General features: G+C 38.0%; 1 long non-coding RNA gene across 1 annotated transcript in view; it reads right to left on the bottom strand.

The window, feature by feature from the left end:
- Positions 1 to 73: 73 nt before the first annotated feature.
- LOC104910787 overlaps positions 74 to 14,836 on the bottom strand; it is a 15,583-nt gene continuing 820 nt past the window's right edge. Inside the window, exons 2-7 of the long non-coding RNA XR_004159657.1 lie at positions 11,514 to 11,978; positions 10,800 to 10,926; positions 8,850 to 9,094; positions 7,852 to 7,901; positions 6,076 to 7,552; positions 74 to 3,973 (exon numbers count right to left, since the gene is read on the bottom strand). This is a non-coding gene — a long non-coding RNA (uncharacterized LOC104910787). The remainder of the gene's footprint in view (positions 3,974 to 6,075; positions 7,553 to 7,851; positions 7,902 to 8,849; positions 9,095 to 10,799; positions 10,927 to 11,513; positions 11,979 to 14,836) is intronic.

Consider the following 14,836-nt stretch of genomic DNA (forward strand, 5'->3'; position numbering starts at 1 on the left):
ACTCTTTTTCCATCTCTGTGCAGGCTTTCCCAATACCACCTCGTTTTCCTGTACTTTCCCTTGTCTAGGCCATTGTATTTCACTCCCTCACATCATTCCATGAAAATTTAATACAAGTCTGGCAAGCTATTGCTTTCAACTTGCCAAAGAGAGGATTATAAAATAATAATGGGTCACGGACTGATTTTTAATTCATGCTTCCCACCCTGAAGAGTTACAAAAACAGAAGACTTAAATATAAGCTTCAAAGTAAAAGGAATAAATGGTTTTGGAGGAGGAAAGTTGCTGATCTGTCTTTGGTTTCTTGATTTTCTCTGCATGCATATAAAACTTCAATTCCTAATGCATGTTTGCACACAAAGCTCCATAGTTTTTTAGCTCCTGGATGTTATTTGTAATGGCAGATTCAAGTAGTAAGGGAACAGAGTGTTCACCTGTCTTCCACTGTCTCTGGTGTGTGCCAGACATCCTCAAGGTCACCTTCAGAAACCAGCTGGAAGCATTTTGCTGTAGTCTAAGCATTTTGCTGTTATAATGTTATAGGACACGAAAGAGTGTTAAACCTACGTATTTTGACTGAGGGAAGACTGTTGTATGGCTTGGAGCAGGAAATGATGATAAAACGAGTATCTGAACAGCCACTGCTTACAAAATGTTGGGTTGCATCCCAGAAACTGGTCTCCTTGATAAGCCAAGGAACAGGTTTGTAGTAAAAGATTGTGTTATTTATCAAAAATCATCTTGTCGGATATCATCTTTAAAAGGTTATAATACAGGCCTAGAATAGTTTACTTATTGGTAAACTGAACTGAGGGTCAAATGCTGCTGACACAGTGAATTGGACACACTCTGCCTGTCTTGATGAAATAGCTCTATTAATGAAGGGTAAAGTTTTTCTGTTTTTTAGAAACTGATTTCATAACAGTACTGAATATGCCATTTGAGGAAACATAACAGCTTTGTTATCTGTTGCCACAATGTTATTTCAGCCCCTTACTAAGCAGCTACCTCTACATGTTGGCATTTCCTGTCCACAGAATGATCTTAAGTGAATTTTGCAGTAATGTTGAACTACTGACCTTTATTTCTATTTTTAATGGGTATAAATGAAGGAAAAATTCAATAAATTTTGTGCTTTAAATTTCCTTTCCTCCCCTATTGTCAGGAGCATATTTAGTAGTCAAGCTGTTGTGGGCTTGTTCATGCCTGGTACCAAATATACATGATAAATTTCAAGACAGTGGAGCTGCAACAAGTTCTGGGCAGTACATCACTGCTTTCTGAGGTCTTAACACTAGCAAACTATTGACCCAGTCTAGGAGATGATGTATATGTTTTCAAAGAGTACAGTGATTGCAGCATCCAATAAATCTTATGGAAATCACAAGCATGCAATGGCAAAGCTCACAATGACATGATGCATTTGGTGGTTAATGCATTTTCTGGCAGATAACAAGAGGCCACTGGATCAGCAAGAATAGGCTGCTACATAACATCTACCAAAATAATCTAGAACATTCATGACAGCTTGCCTAGGTTGCTGTAAAATGAAATTGACTTCTACTTATGTTGGCAGTACTAGTAGATATGTTCCTTTTCAAAATCTATTCTCTGACAAAAACTTGTCCTTCACTGATTCCATTCTGATTTCACCACTTATACACTAAGTCTAAGCAAACTTCAATGGTGCTGTTAGCTGTACTGATTTTCCAGCTGTTGCCATGTCTTCTCTGGTTAAACAGTCTCACCTGCCAGAGGTTCTTGATGGTGCATTCTTAAGAAAGGTCAAAGCATGCACATGGGCTGAGTTTTAGTTGTGTTTGCCAATACTTTTGAAAGAATAACATCTGCAATACGGCAATATGCTTTATGTGATTACCAAGCACATTTATTAGACTTATGGTCTCAACGTTAGCTGAAAAACACCTGGCGACCTAGGTGCTGAGTCATTGAACCAGGCAAACGATGCTATTCACATCTGCATGCAGTTGCATAACAAAGACCTTGGACAAGACAAACCCTCTGCTATGGTAGCACTTTAGTTACAAATGCAGGAAGGAATCCTTACCCTTTTTTTGCCATGATGTTAAGTGCAGTGGTAATGAGTGAGATGAGCCCATACAAAGCACCAAACACATGTAATTGTAATAATAGACCACATGGGAAGTCACCACTTTGTAGGGAACAAGGGGTAGATTTTCAGAGGCACAAAGGCCAATCTTGCTGAAATTCACTGAGAACAGAGCTCAAGCTGTACTTCGGTGATTCTCCTGACAGCCTCTTGACAAGCACTCCCGAACAATCAAAGAGCAAGGAGCTACTGAGCCACCACGGTCAGTCTCCCAGGGGACTGATGTGGTTCTGGGTAGAGACAGCCACAGCAATCAAACAGAAGATGCTATCCCAAGGTGTCATTGCAAAATATGATCCCTGGCTAAAACACCGTTCTTTCATTTCATTCCAATTTATTTAACCTTTAGCTTAGGATCTTGAGTATTTGCAGCTTGTCTTACTCAAGTACTCGCTGCCTTTTAGCTCTAAATATACTATATGAACACTGGGCTTGGGCTTTGTTTTTCAGCTTGTTAGGTTATTGGTTGCTCTCGCTTCAGACTCTTAGCCCCTTTCCTGACTATAACTACTATCCAAATTATTATTATTATTATTTTTAATGCGATAATCTTAACCTTTCAAAAGTCTTCATCTTTGCTGTATTTCTTTGATGCTCTATTCTCCCTCTAAAAAATAAAGCAGGAAGAAAGAATGCCAGTGAGTAACGTGAAAATATTTCTGAAATAAAATCCCCTCAGCACTTGGCCACCATTGTTGCTTTCGGTCTACAACTGACTGAAATCAACTGCAGTTAGGAATACATATCATCTCAACAATAATATTGAGAGAGAAACTCCTAATATATTTTATGCATTATCTTCAATGTAATGCTTTCTTGGTACAGTCAGAACCTTAGGAGTGATACAACTGCATATCTAGATGAAAAGGCTCCAGAAAAGAACGTACTAACATATAAGAGGCATAAAGCAATGCATTAGACTTTATCTCTCCATTGTAGAACAGTATGATAGTTGTGCATTACTGTTCAATTGCTCTTCTGAATTGCTAACTCACTGGAGGAAGTATATTGTTGATGCACTGCAGAATGTGAAATAGTTTAGGCAGTTATTCCTTGTGAAAAGTAGCAATGGCACTTGACTCTTCAGAAGTAGGCATGATAATATGATCTACTCTAAAGTGCACTTGTGCATTTTGCTTGGTGAGTCAGTTTGTGGAGGAAGATGATACTAAATGACACTAATAACCACAGAAAGGATGAGTGCAGCATAAATTTGCTTATATTTCAGACATTGTGCACATGGCGCATAGAGATCTGCAGAGTGTTGCAGAGTAGCAGCACTGCGATACATCTCACCTGCATAATGAGCTCTGCTGAATAACAGTTGGCACTGAGTAGGAAAGCCTTTGACTGAGATATGAGCATATCTAATGCTTATGCCTTATAAAAAGGACCACTTCTCAAAACTGAAATTTGCCCAGGAGACACATGAATTTCTGAGAGCAGACATCAAACTGATCTGTTCAACCGAGCCCCTTGCAGTTTCCTTCACCATCACCACTGCCTGTGTAGGTTACTGTCTCTTTCCAGCACATTGCTCTGGCTGTTGATCAGGTCATACTGCAGATGTGGAGAATCAAATTTGTTTCTGAGATCAATTGTTGAGAATACTTCTTCATGCAACAATTCTTCTTCATGCAAACATCCACTATAACAACAAGCTGGGTTTGGTGAATAATATTGAAGCATTTTTACTAAGACAGCATACCTGTGCTGCTGCTGTCTCATTCCCTGCTGTTCTTGGCCAGAAGATACAAATATATACAGCATTTCAGCTCTTGTGCTGTGTGTCCATGGCTTAACAAAGAGCCGGGTTCCTCATGTGGGAATTGAATGTTGTTTCTGCATCAGAACAAAATAAGAATTTTGTTAATTTCATGGCTTCAGCTACCATTTGGGTCCTTTATTAGAACTAATAGTTCTTTTCAGGGGGCCTTTCTACTTTATTGGGGTTCTCTGATAAGTTTTTATTTCTAATCCCCTAGGTAAATCTTCCCCAACAACACATGCTCAGTATATACATAAAGTAATATGTATATATATATATATATATATATATCCATAGAGATTAGGTAGATGGAGTAAATTATAAGCACAAAGACTGGAGTTCCTGTCTGTCCAGCCATCTGAAAAACTTCTGGGCCTTCAGTTAAAGGCAAGCTAGATGTAATAAATATCTTTAAAAATTACTAGCTTTTGGTGCTGGATAGACAGGACCTGAGACATAGAGAATTAAAGAAGTTAAATTATTAAAAACATACATATATAAGCTAGTAACAACCTATGTATAGCCAGCATTGAAAATATATTTCACACACATTGCAGGAGTATCCTGCGCAAATTAAAAGGACAATTCATTATATGCCTCAGGGAGTGCCTGAAGAAGGTACTGAGGAAGATCGGGCACCTCCCTCCGTACTCTTTGTTTAACAAGGACTCTGAAGAAAATCACCATATCAATACAACAAGAAGAGCACTGAGACATCTTGGAAACAACAGGACAGCTACTGCTTGACACCACAGAACACACCAATTAATAAATGTAAACTTTGATAAGATTGTGAACCTGAAGTACCCAGCCAATGGGGAAACAGGGCAGGCGGATGTGCAAAGGGGGAAACAAGGTACAAAAAGCTGTCGTTGTGCCCTTAGGTGCGCTCCTGCTTGCAGGATACCCACCATTGCAATCGCAAATAAAATCTCCTTTTATCAGAGATACCATCCTGACAAAAATTATTTGGATATTTCCAACGCTCACATGACCATAACTATTTCAGGTTCTCTATCTGAAATGTTACAATTGTATGATCAAGCAGAATGAAAAACGTTTTCCTATTTCACTAATTAAAGTTGAACTTTCTGTTATAGCAGCTGCATAACTATATATTCATAAAAATTCAGCCTGGGAAAGAATACTTAGAGGCCATTTAGTTTATCCTCTGCCTCAAAGAAAAAATGACAATTTCTGACACCAATATAATATTGACTTTCCTTTGAAACTTTAATCTTTCTCTCAATAGATTTTTCAGATGACTGCTGAAGATGGACACCTTTCTTTTGAATAGTAGGTGGACAATGAATGGCTTTATGTACAGGTATCTATGTACTGGCAGAAATGTAAAAGGTACTCTGACAACTTGTTGATTATCTGGTCTTCAGTTACAATAGAGAAGATGATGTAAATCAAACTGCTAGAAGACACTTAGACAGTCTAGTTTTATATTTGGCATATATCCTGCTAATTGCTGGAAACTCAAAGCGGGAAAAATCACTCTAGAGATTCCCACTTTCTCACATTCTTTGCTTAAAAATATAGTTTTAGACATTGTAAAAAAGGAAACAGAGCTAGGTGGGGCTTTAGTCTGACCAAAGACCATCTTTCTTACGCTTATTATCTCATCCTCATGGTTATTATATATTACCTAATGGCTAATTAGTAATGATATCTAGGCAAGGTACAAGCAGAGAATAGTGTCTCTTTTCCAGAACAGCTTATGTCAGTGAAATGTGACTGCTATAGCAGTACACAATTGATAGTAGCACTGCATTAAAACATGGCAAAGCTTTACCGCCATATAGCCTGGCTGGTGCACCATAGAAAGCATTTTGCTCTGTAATCACTGCAGTGTGGTACTAATGAGCTAGTTAGGATTTGTGTGCTTTACTGCACAGTTTGCATTCCTTGTGTACTTGGAATACTTCAATTTTTTCTAGCTATTTCACTGGTATTTACATTCTGACTGCTTAACAAAACAATGCTGCTCATTTAAGGGGTTGTAATGCAAATACAATGCATGGCAACAACAATTATGTACTGTGTGTCTACAAATCCCAGTGCACATTATGGCATACATTCAGATGCGTATGAGCTGGACAGTATGAAGCTATGGGCATCAGTTTGCACATGAATTCTTTGTACATAAATTCCATGTACACATGCTTACCAACATTTTAGAAATAGCACCATGAGTTCAGGAAAGGTTTAGTCTGTAAGAGAGCAGGAACTGTGGAGTGCACATAAGTTCATCTCACACTGGATTTCCTATGAAATAGTGGGCAGTGATTTGAACTCTGAATCTTAAAGATCCTTACTGATGCATCCTGTTGATTTCGATAAGAGAAAGGCATCTGTCAGTATCTAGTCTTCTGACTCCTCATAACATTTTCACATTTCACAAATATTCTGTGAAGAGAGATTAGCTCCCTAAGGATTACCAGGAATGCAAGTGATGGAACCTAAAGTCAAGTCTCACAAAATAGCAATGAAGAACAAGTTCCCAAACTAACAAGTTGCTTTTTTATTGGGACACAAGCTCCTTGTGACAGATGGCTCCCATCTGTCCATCTGGATCTATCACAGTGCTTGCTCCCTTTTAGGTAGAATGTGGTAAATGCTCAAGTGACTCCTACAAGACATTAGTTCTGTAGTTTTGAGCTAAGATGAAGGGCATGATTTCATAAATAGGCTTCATTGTTTTAAACAGTCAAACATCTCTATCAGTCAGTTTATTTCTTCAGGTTTCTTTCAGTTCAGTGAGTTCCAAAAATATCTTTGCAGTTAAATCCACTAATATTATTATGCAATTCAGTGTGACAAGATAATGTGCATGGTCAGCAATAATTCATTACTATAGTTAATCCATCATATGTTGCTGATATTCTTTTTGTCAGCTATTTAGAATATCTTCTTTGCCCTCGAGAGGGCATACTCTTTTTTAATAAATTTATTTCATTTTTTGATAGATCTGGAAGAAAGTTTTTTTTTTTATCTGAGGCCATCTTCCTGATAAGTCCACCTATTTGTTCAAAACAGAGGTAAAAATCCCCACTTCATCTGAGCAAACAGCCATACAACTGAGTTCTGGACATTTGAGGGGGAATTAGAATTTCAATAGTCATCAAAACTTCAGAAAAACTTCAAAAAAAGTTTCCCTTTTTATTTTGGCAGAGTTGAATAGAGTGGAATAGAATAGTTCAGTTGGAATGGAGCTACAAATATAATCCAGTCCAACTGCCTGACCACTGCAGGGCTAACCACAAGTTAAAAGATATTGTTGGGGATATTGTCCATGCATTTCTTGAGCACTGATGAGAGCAGGGCCTCAACCACTTCACTTAAGAAGCCTGTTCCACTGTTTGACCATCCTTATGATAAATAAATGCTTTCTAATGCCCAGTCTGACCCTCCACTGATATATCCTGGTGCTATTCCTATCCCACCATTAGTTCTCAAAAGCAGAGCTCACTACCTCCTCTGGGAGCTACTGGGAGCAATAAGGTCACCTCTCGGCCTCCACTTCTCCAGATTGGGCAAGTCGAGTGTTCTCAGCCTCTCTTCACAGGACGTGCCTTCCAGCAGCTTCCTTGCTCTCCTCAGGACACATTATATAGTGGAGTGGAGAACAGCACACATCTTCAGTGCTAAAAACCAGCAGGAGAATCACCTCTTTTGAACCAACTGGCTATATGTTTAATGCATCCTAAAATGCAGTTTTTCCCTTGACTGCCAGAGCAAACTGCCAACTCATGTTGAACATGTGCATATCATGTTTACCACAAATAAATAAACAAACTAATTAAAAAAATCCCACACCAAATTGACAAATATGACTCAGTGGGCAGCAAAGTTGGTGCAGAATTAGGCACAAATAGATAAGATGACCAGAAAGAATGACATAACAAGGCTGGTTCATTTTCAGTTTCAGGAATACAAAGCTTACGTTAGTTGCTAGGTCTCAGATTTCAGTTGACTTGGATCACTGAAGGATCACTGAAAAAAAAAAAAAAAAAACACTGCATAGCTCTATATTACTTGGAAGCATGGAGAAGAGGAAATTGTGCTATTCTATGTACTTTTGAAAACAAATACAAGAATTCAGTGCCTTCATCAAAGGAGTGCTTGTATTATTTTGCTAATCCTTTTTCTCATGCAGTAGCATTTTAAAAAGTTGCATTTCATTGTTAGGTAATTCAAACTGAAATCATTTATCAAGGAAAATGAAAGATAAGATCTTCTATCAGTCCAAAGTATATCTTCCATACCAATTAATCTGATGCTAGACAAATATTTCTACAACATCAAAGCAATTAGACTGCATAGAGTATTTTCATTACTTTCTTTTTAAATCTATTGTTCTTTAGATCAGTTTCTGAAAAACAGCAAGCAGTGAAAATAATTTTCTACTTCATTTGGGTCCTGATCCATCACCCATCATTGTCACTGGGAATTCTTGCACTAGGTTCGCTCGTGTTAGAGCATTTACTGCCTGCTATGAGAACAAAGAATATACCAATTTTTGGTACTGATGGTGCATACCATTTGAATTTTTCATAAACCATATAGCAAAACCAGTATGATAGACATTATGTATCCCAATATTATTAAAATTTCTGCATAAAGAGCAAGCAAAGTCTGGAAATCTGTATGAGGAACAAAAGGGAATTTGTGTTTCTTTGTTCCTTTTGCTAATCAATCTGGTTGGTGGACAAGTTGGGACCTTCAGGATTTTTATACAGGTGACGACTGGTAGTGTGACCCTGTCATATGTGGTTGTTTTTTCTGGTACCATTATCTATGCACAAGAAAATGCTTTGATCAGCAACTATCTGGTTTCAGTATACAAAGTGATTTTTTTTTGTGTGTCTCATGGACATAAGATGGCTAGAGAATTTAGTGAGCTGCTACGCTATGCTTGCTCACCACACCAAGAAGACTTACAAAGAGACCTGCTGGACAAAGTCTTCATCAGTCTCTGGGTGCTGTCCTTCTTCTCCTTGTCTTTCTCTTTGGGATTTTATAACCCTTCTGCTTTTTCCTTTATGGCTCTGCTACAGACTTCCTCACAGCTCTCTCCCAAAATACTGAATTTCATCAGCCACCAGAGCTGGATTTTGTAGATTGGCCAGTCGACACTAAGCATTGGGGCATTCAGATGAAGTAGTGGACAGGTGGTCCAGGTGGTACTACAGTAAAAACACAAGATGCTGCTGGACAAAGGAAATTTGATTTTTTTTTTTTTTAAACCATTCCTTCTTTTCTTCTGCAGTCCCTTATGTACAGTCCGCTGTCAGTACACTGCCCCCATTTACTCTTCTTTCTGGGCCCATTCATCCCCTTCCCTCTACTCCACCTTCTCCTAGTAAAAAGTTCTTGGCAGAGTACTACAATGATGTGCCTTGCCATCTACATCATCTCTTACAGAATCACAGAATGTCTGAGCTTGGAAGGCACCTCTAGCTCAGCCCCAGTTCTAGCAGGGACACCAGAGCAGGTGCCCGGGCATGTGGCCAGGCAGCTTCTGAAGATCTCCAAGGAGGAGACCCCACAGCCTCTGGGCAGCACATGCCAGTGCCCCATCACCTACACAGAACAGAGGTGATCCTGGTGTTCAGAGGAAACCTCCTATGTTCCAATTTATGGAAGTGCAACTCCATCACTTCAGGTTGCCATTTTAGAGTAAGAAAGAATGTTGATCCTGCAGGCTGATCTCCAGGCTAATGCTGAATATTTGAACCCATAAACAAGTTCCTGCGGTACATGAAAGAAGTCTAAGAACTAAATACAATTTATATAGTTTCTAGTGCTCATAGTTGAAAACTATGCAAAGAAGAGAAGGTCATTAACATATATCATTGTATGAATCATAGGAATATCAAGACTTGAGATGTCTGGTAAAGTCCACATACAAAGGCAATAGTGGGTTTTTGGTTTAAGGACAAAAAAAAGAAGAGCTTTCAACTTTCTGTGGAGTTTAAAATAGCTGTGACAGGCCTGACAAAGAATAGTTTGTGTTAGCAAAATTGCTTTCACATTTTTAATGAAAAAATACTTGAAAGCAAATTTCTTCTGGTTCAGACAAACATTAATCAGTAGGAGCAGGTACTTGTAAATAAATTAACTGGTGCAATAGCCTTCTCTAAACTTTTTTTCTTTTCACAAGCTGAGAAAACACAATATACCTCAGGGAAAATGGTCTTATTTGGGGTTAGAATCTAAAAACGTCCTTGCAACAAAAATAAATACGAAACAGAAGAAAAATAAAATGCTTGTCTATAATGAGAAGAGGGAGGATGTTTGATTGGTTTGTGGTTCTCAGCATCCACAAAATTGAGGTCACCATTGTGAAGGGGATCAGTCAGTTTCTAATCTATTTCTCTAGTGCAGCACTACCTATTCATCAGAAATTTATAGGGAAAAGTTCAGCAGAATTCATTATTCAGAACCAAACTTTCCCTTCACAAGATGGATATTCAGTGCAGCAGCTGTATTTGTATCCACCAAAGAACTATACCAAAAGCATTTCCTAGATAACGCTCTGAAAGGTCTTTTGGAGATGCCTACTCTATAGCAAGTCCACGCATATTCTTAAGAGAGTCATGAAGTATATCCTTATTTGCTTTTAAAGCTGTTTTCATAAATTATCAGTGCTAAGATTTACAAACAGAACAACTAAAGTCTGCCCACTGATCCCATAAATCATGCCTGTAAAATCAGTTCCCCAGCCACTTTTAATATACAAACTGCATATATTCACTCCAAGGGAAAAGATATATATATTATTTCACATTGTTATTTATACTGTCTTGGTGAATGCAAGTCTTGATTTCTCCCACTAAGTTTTATTTTCTTCTTTAAATGAAACTCAAAAGCAATGGACCATATGCTCACCTCCTTTGTGAAACACATAGGACAGCAAACACATTCTGCTTCCCAGCAGCATGGGCTCAGAGAGGGCCTATTAGCGCTGAGCTACCCCTAGCTGGGAATCCTCAGCCTCTCTGTTGTTGCAGTTCTTCTGTGGAAAAAAAACATACAATGTTACTTGGCTGGAGTAAGTTGGTGCTAGAGAGGTGGGGAACTGACCCCACCTCTTTATGGTATATTCTGTTTATCTGCCACAATATTTTGTATTAGGTGTGAATGTAGACCAAAGGCTTTCACTGAAAGTTTCTTTACTAACAGCTTTTAGTGGAGGGTATAGAGATTCCTGTTTTAGTTAAAAAAGGAATTATGATCATTGGTTAATAAGTCACATTCCAGAATAATGGGAAAGTAAGAGGCAAAAGAGGATTTTGAATGGAGAATAAACCATCCCTCATAGAAGTCTAAGACTTGGAGCTTCAGTCTATATTCCCTTTAGGACATAAGGCTCCATGTACCTAACACAGAGACTCTGCCTTTCCTTCATCACCATGTTTTTCATATGCAAATTGGAAGAAAGGATTGAAGCTTTGCTAGATACCTAGAATCCTTGTTGTTCTTCAACTGTGTTCTTTGTTGTTCAGTTCTGTTCAACTAACAAGCTGTGTTCATTTTTAAATTAAAAACAGCTTTCCACATACATTTTTACAGAACTAAGAAGGAGGAATGACAGAAACTCACCACAGTCATAGATTTGCTGTTTGGAAGGAACATCAAGGGATCACATTGTCTAGTGCTCCCCCTCCAAGTATGACTGTCTCATCACCCAGCTATGTCAGCCATGGTTTTTCTTATCCAGGTCTTGAATACTTCTAAGTGTGTCTATAGTACCCATGTATAACCTGTTCCAGTGCAACACCATTCATCTGATGAAGTTTCTCCCGATGTCTGAATCTTTCAATCCATAATTCTTGGTTATTGCCTTTTGTTACGCTACCTCCCATAGTTGAGGAGAGTTTGGTCTTCCACTTTAGTAACTTCAGAAAGCTGTAGGTTGCAATTAGATTGCTCCTTAAACTTCTCATTGCCCATCTAAACTGGCAATGCCACCTCAGGCTCTCTTCATGGGGCATGTGCTCTGAGTACTCCTTCCATCTTCTAACATCGTGATAATTTTCAATATTTTTGTAGGAAACCTGCCAATAACTTTAATAAAGTAAACATATGAAATGAATCTTAACAGTTTATTATAAGAGCCAGTACAGTCTACTGAAATATCTAAAGTGATCTGATTTAATGAGTTTAACCTTGTCATATTTTACTGAAAATTTAAAATTAGAATGTTTGCTTTCCTTATCGGAAGTGATTGTACAACACAAAAGAAAAAGCACTGAAAAACTGTAACATACACAGAAAATGTTCAGATCAACACAAAAAGCAAGCCACCATCCTGGGAGGACATTATGAGACGACTTTAGTTTTATCAGCATGTGGATGGAAACATGGAAGCCACTGGGAACACTGTAGAAATTCTACAACTGTTTAATTTAGCAGACAATAGATGAAGTGTTACTTGTAAAGGGAACAAAATAAAAGGGGGAAAACTTACAATGAAGTTTGGTACAAAGTACGCTGCTTCTGTAATTTCACAGCAGAGCAATCACAGACTACTTAAAACCACACAGTTGTAGGAAAACTCAGCTCTTCTGAAGCACATATCACCCGCCTGGGCCTTATTATACTGAAGGCAACATAAAACTGTAAACAGCATATGCTGAGCTTCTGTACTGTAAAACAAAGGGCAAACATCCTCTGCTTCAGAAAATGGCTGTAGCAGGTTCAGCTGTAATCAGCAAGGTATACAATTCTTGCAGATTCCAAAAAAAATGATGAACCTACACCAAAGTTACCTGTATTCAGCACAATGCATGTGGGGTCTTTTATGTTAGAAATAGGATTTCAGAACATATAAAAAACAGGCATATGCTTACATTTTGCCAGAAAAGCTTGGACATTCAAAACTCCCGTATTCTGAATTTCTCTTTAACTCTGGGGAGGCTATCCAAGCAATTCTAGGCATAAACATAAAGGTGCCTTGGATACGTAACGGTACTCTAGATATCAATTTTGTAGAAACTAAGCTTTGACAACAGCATGCATCTTATGCCTGAGGGCAACTAAAATTCCCAGACCGGACATCTACTCTTTTCCTCACTGGAGGAGGCCAGCCTGCTACAGATGTTAGTATTTATCTCCTGCAGAAAGCCAAGAGGAAGAGCCTCCTAGAGCTAGGGTTTGAGCAATCATTGAAAATAACAGGTACAAAATGCCAGCAACATGCCTTACCCTTCAGGTATGGAGTTTTCATAGGAGAGATATTCCTGGCATGCCAAGATTGCATACTTTTTTGCAATATTCCATGTTTGTTGGAGAGTAAGAAAAAATAAAAGATATTTTACTGTAGCTTATTCTAAAAGGCTAGCAAACATAAATTCTGACCCAGCAAGCATGTAAGTATTCTATGCAAAATATACTGGAAGAGACAAAGAGCCTTTCACATGTTATGAATTTTTATTATGCTGTAGGAGATGTGGGTCTAATTCAGGTGAGAAATAGAGCTGCACTTTTCCCATATAACCATTACAGGATTGAATAAAAATGTGGCATACTGCTCCCATGCAAATACTCTGAGCATGGTTAAGTGACAACTGATTTTCAGTAGCTAACAACTATATTGAATACTTAATTCAGTTTAGTTTAAGGGACTGTATGTTTTGCTGTATGAATGGTTTGTTAAGCTTGCTGGCCTTTTGAGCCCATTTGTCATATAAGGGAATTCAGATGCCTAGCACTGAATATGGATTCTGCTGAAAGTTGAATGCCACAACTTTTAGGATTAATCCACCCCTACCAGGCTTTCTCTCATTAGCTTTAAGGAAAATAACTCATACACTCCCTGAGCACAGGAAAAAAAAGTCAGATCAGAGTGATAAAGGCTTTATTTTCCTTCTCCAAGTAGGATCAGTAGAAGGCTTGCCCAATGGGTACCTAGTCGGTACAGCTAGTAAAATGGAACACTTCTGTCTTGTTATTCCTTTTTTTTCTTATTCCCTTTTTTTTCTTCCAGTTTCTTTTCCTTTTTCATTTCTTACGCACATCCTCTCCCAAACATACAGTCTGTTTCTATTTATTCTTTCCTGTTGTTCCTAATTTTGATATTTCATGCCTCTTCAGTATTTGTGGTATACTAGCACTGGTAATTACCACTTTGATCAGCAATTACTTTAAGTTAGTAACTTTCTGTTGTTATCAGTAATATTTCTCATTTTTCTACTTATGTTGCTCCTTGTTATTGTAGCCACAAATCAGGATTAGATATCTGAAGATACCTTATCCCTTGTTGTTTTCTTCAGGAACTTTTTTTTCATGTTATTTTTTTACTGTAACTGTGTGCTGGCCATTTGCCCTATATCCTAACAAGTTAGTGTTGTGAATACCTTTTACATTAATTAATTACTGCAGAGGAAGATTGATTTAAAGTGTCCCTACTACAGGAGTAGTAGTACTGAGGATACTCTCTTATCTTTCAATCTTGAGTGGCACAGAAGAAATATTGCCTCCTCTGTACTTACAGGCATGAGATGTTGGTTCATGAACCTTCAGAAAGTTTCAGACAGGGACAGGAATGTTATACCATCCAAAGCTGCCATGATACAACTTAAAATTACTTTAAGCTAGTTTTCCATATGGAGGAAGAGTAATAATTCATACAAAGAAGATAATCATAGTAAAAGACCCATTGTGTTTGCTTCTAAATGTCTTCTGGATAAGCCAAGATCAACAAAAAAAGTTACTTAGGTTACTCTGGGGAATTTAGAAACAAAAACAAATACAGAAAAAACAAACATCCTGGGACCTGGCTTCAGATATTCGGTCTCTTCTCTTTTTTTTCCCCTCTAGAAGGATAATAGAAAAAGATTATCAGCTGCCTCTGTCCTCATTGAGTTCTCTCTGCTTGGATGATTACTTTTTTGGATGATTTATATTGACTGCATGCTTGCATT

The sequence above is a fragment of the Meleagris gallopavo genome, chromosome 4 (assembly GCF_000146605.3).
Source record: "Meleagris gallopavo isolate NT-WF06-2002-E0010 breed Aviagen turkey brand Nicholas breeding stock chromosome 4, Turkey_5.1, whole genome shotgun sequence".
In the NCBI taxonomy this organism is placed as follows: Eukaryota; Metazoa; Chordata; class Aves; order Galliformes; family Phasianidae; genus Meleagris; species Meleagris gallopavo.